Genomic DNA, 4,345 nt, shown 5'->3' with positions numbered 1-4,345 from the left:
GCTGGCCGCAGCCCCGGTGACTTCACCTGGGTGGGAGGGGCAGGCCCGGCTCCCCTCGTCCAGGTAAACAGTGGGCGCTGGCTTTGGGCTGGCCGGTGGCGGGAGCCAGGCAGAACTGAGCCTGTGTGCCAGGTGGGGGCGGGCTTGCTGAGGGCTCCCCACATCCCGGTCCCAGGCGTCCTCCTGCTGGACCCCCTCCCCCCAAGAGTTTCTCTGGGCTCCTGTCCCTGGCACCAGCCCCCGTGGTCCCTGGCACCCAGAGAGGCCACAGGTCCCCACGCCTCACGGAGGGCCAGCTTCGGCCTCACTGCAGACGGGCTCGGGGGCGGCCCCCCAGGGACAGGCCCTCCGCACTGTGCAGCCCCAGCCCAGTGCTGCTTTGGCCCCTGGCCCCGCTCGGGTGCCGGGCCGCTCGGCCCACACGTGGGCCTGTGGCTGTGAGGGGCTGGAGTGTCTGTGCCCACCCAGCGGGGAGATGCCCACACATCGGGTCTGCTCTGATGGACCCTGGCAGGGGAGGCTCCGCGGTGCAGGTCGCCCGGCCCCCACCCCAGGTGTGAGCACCGCATGGGGCGGAGGCCGGGCTCCCCTTCCTGCGCAGCCGCACACCCTGCCGAGGCAGTGGACTGCCCATGGGTAGGCCTGACCGGGAGGCCCTGCCTGGGGAGGGGGCGCAGGTCGGGGAGTGGGGGCGGCTGGGCTGGGGGCTGGGATCTGAGAGGCCTGACCGCTGTCCTGAGAATCCGCTTCCCACTCTCCAAGGGCCTCTCCCGACGTCCTCTGGTCACCTGGTTCCCTGTGTCTGAGCCGTCCCTGCCCCAGGACCCAACTTGGTCATTGTCCCTGGGGGAGAGAGCTGCTCACAGGTCCAGGACTGAATGAACGAGCGAGAGAGCGAATGAGTGAGCGAGAGAGCGAATGAGTGAGTGAGAGAGCGAGTGAGTGAGCGAATAAGTGAATGAGCAAATGAATGAACAAAAATGGATGAATGAATGAGTGGCGAATAAATGAGTGAGTGTGAATGAGTGAGTGAAAGGATGAGTGAAAGGATGAGTGAATGGATGAGTGAGTGTGAGTGGGTGAGTGGGTGAGTGTGAGTGAGTGAGTGGATGAGTGTGAGTGAGTGAGTGGGTGAGTGTGAGTGAGTGGGTGAGTGTGGATGGGTGAGTGGTGGATGAGTGAGTGGGTGAGTGTGGATGAGTGAGTGGGTGAGTGTGGATGGGTGAGTGGGTGAGTGTGGATGGGTGAGTGGTGGATGAGTGAGTGGGTGAGTGGATGGGTGAGTGGGTGAGTGTGGATGAGTGAGTGGGTGAGTGTGAGTGAGTGTGAGTGGGTGAGTGGCTGAGCGCTGGCCGGCGTGCGTGAGGAGAATGACGAGCGAGTGCACAGGAGAAGGGGCACGTGCAGGGTCAGGGGACTGAGCTGGAACCCGTGCCCCTCCTCAGAGCTGGACTCCAGGCCACCTGGTGCTGAGCAGCGCAGAGGTGAGCCTGAGGGGGCAGGCGAGGTGGACAGGTCTGGACGTTGGGGACCAGTGCCTGGGGGAGGCTCCCGGGCCTGCAGGCAGGGCCAGGGCCCGGCCAGCAGGGAGCATGAGTGACGAGGGCCGGTCCTCCGCATGCCCCAGAGAGGCCGGGAGGCGACGGGTCAGCCCGTGTCCGTGCTCCCAGAACAGGGACAGGCCTGGGAACACGCCACAACCCCTGACCCACCTGAGTCACCATCCTGGCCCTCAGAGGGGTCACACCCTGCATGCGAAGGCTGAGCTGACCCCTGGGCAGCTTGCACCCTGGGCACGCCCAGCACATAGCGTGACCACAGGACGCTGCCCAGGCCCCTGCTGGCCTCTGGGGTGGCCGCAACCGCCCGTGCCGGCATCTGAGCTGCAGCCCTGGCTGCACTGGGCGTCCTCCTTGAACCAGGCCACTGGGCCACAGGCCACCAGGCCACCCACCAGTCCCCTGAAAACCCAACCCAGACTGGGCCCCTCGGGAGGCCCAGGCCTGGTGCCTGCTCACAGTGAGGGTTCCGGCTCTTGGGGGGCCCACAGGGAGGGGTCCAGAGTCAGGGCTGGTGCGGGGCCAGTGACTGGGCTCAGAAAACAGCATCCTTCCCCGTGACCTTCCAAGCCCAGTGGAGGCTGTGGCAGCTGGGGGACAAGGGGTCCCTTAAAGTGGCCTGGCAGTGACCCTGCCCCCACCCACGGGGGCTTCACACTCAGGGAAGGGTGTTGCGGGGGGGAAAAAGAGGCTCAGGCAAGCCCCCACCTCTCTGAGCCTCAGTTTCCCCATCTGGAAGGGGGGTCACACCAGCAGGGAACTCACAGTCAGGGGCTGTGTGCAGGGAGCACCCGTGGGCGCACCCCGGCCTAAGGAGACTTTTTCCCAGGGTCCCTGGGGCTGCCCCACCTGGGCCTGGGTGGCTGCCAGACCCCGCCCACCCCCTACCCCACCCTCCACCGGATCTGATAAGCTCTTGGGCTGCTGGAGTCCAGGGAGGGGGAGAGGGCTGGGGTCCCGCCCTCCGGGAGCACCCAGCTGTTGCCGTGGAGACGGGAGGACAGGAGGATGTGGGGACGGGCGGAGGCCTTGGCGGCAGCCCAGAGTGTCGCTCTCGCTGTGACCCTATCGCTGACTCACTCGGGCGGTGCGATTTGGGACAGGAAGCGGCACCGGGCGGCCCTATCTGGACGCGTGCCGGACCAGCGCCAACCCTGTGAGGACGAGGTGCCCGCCAGCCCGCCTCTGGCCCTGTGTGGGGCTCCGCTGGCCTTGCAGGCTGGGGCCCCCCAGGGCCCCCTCTCAGGCACAGGTCAAGATGCGGCCTGGACCCCGGGACCCTGAGGGCAACAGAGTCCCCAGAGCTCTGTCCTCAGGTTCCTGCTGGGACAGAAGCAGCCCCCAGCCCCTCAGGGGTCCCCTCTCCTCAGGCTGAGCCACACGGGGCTGCCACCCACTGGGTGCCCCACCCCGGCTTCGGCCCTCCTGCTCCCCTGACACCCACCGGGGAAGCGGACAGCGAGGCCCCCGCTCAGCCAGCCCCGGCCTGGCCCCGACCCTGGCTCCAGCCTGACCCAGGCCTGTTGCGGGCCGAGGTGACGAGGGCAGGGGTACCTGGCCTGCCCCGGTGCCCGGTTCCTCCCCTCAGGTCACTTCTGTTCTGCTCTCTGGACACAGCAGAGGTCCTGACCCAGGGCTGGTGGGGTCACTGGGTTCCGGCCGGCAGGACCTGGGGGCTGGCGCAGCCCTGGGCAGGGGAGGGACCCCGTGGGGTGGGCGTTCTCCCTGCAGGGTGAGGAGGCCAGCACGGCACGGAGACTCGTTCTGTCCCCACTCGGGGCTCCTGGAGGCAGAGAGTCCCCCACAGTGGGGTGGACGGCTGGCCGTCTCCTGGGTCCCCTGGGCCTGACACCAGCCGGGCTCCGTCTCGAGCAGCCTCTCATTGTCCAATCAGTTCAGACCTTAAACCCCAAAGCCCGTGTGGTAGGAGCGGGTCACACCCACTGCGTGGGGGACACGGGTGGGAGACGCCTGGCCGGGGGTGGCGGCGGCACCTGCACCCAGAGCCGGGGCTCCGCCCTGGGAGCAGGAGGCACCTCGGCTCCGTGTCCCCTAGCTGCGCGGCCCTGGGCCTCGGGCTCCTCATCCGAAAGCAGCAACCGTAGGACCGTCAGCCTGGGGACCTGGGGACCCGGGGACCAAACCAGTGGACGCAGCAGCCAAGCGTCCCCGAGGCTGTGTGTGGCCCCGGGAAGGGCCCCTGCCCACCCACAAGACTGCTGCGCTGAGGCCTCGCGGAGCTCCGGCGCCATCTGAGTGACAGGCAGGGGACACTGAGCAGTGACTCCGCACAGTTTGGGGGCGTGGCCCTGCCCTGCCCTCCCCACCCCGGTCCGTGGGGCCTCAGCACGGGCAAAGTGCGGCCTCTCTGTGTCCTGGAGGCCCCCAGAGTCGAGGCGCGACTGCCCACCGACGGTGGCTGAGTGTCCAGGCCACAGATACTCCTCGTGTGTGGGGACAGGGGCCCCCCCCACCCCCTACAATCTCCTGTGGCCACTTGGAGGTCTGGGGAGGGGTCCTCGAGTCTCCCCGTGTGATGGGGAGGGAGGCGGAGACACCGAGGGCTGCCCTCCCACCAGCAGGAGGAAGTGGGCGCAGGGGCTGGCGGGGGAGGCCCCGCCCCCAACGGCTTGGTGGGGGGGGGGAACTCTGGCCTCTGTTGACAGAGGGCAGTGCGGGCTGCCGCTGTCTCTGAGCCAGAGCCTCCCCAGAGGGGGAGGCACCCAGGCCCCTTCTGCTTTGCTCCGGGGCCGAGGGAGAGCCATCCGGGTGCCCATGGGCAGAGC

The sequence above is a fragment of the Phyllostomus hastatus genome, unplaced genomic scaffold (genome assembly GCF_019186645.2).
Source record: "Phyllostomus hastatus isolate PE091 unplaced genomic scaffold, TTU_PhHast_1.1 phas_scaffold_443, whole genome shotgun sequence".
NCBI classification, from domain to species: domain Eukaryota; kingdom Metazoa; phylum Chordata; class Mammalia; order Chiroptera; family Phyllostomidae; genus Phyllostomus; species Phyllostomus hastatus.
The sequence above is the reverse complement of the archived record's forward strand: the minus strand, read 5'-3'. Positions refer to the sequence as shown.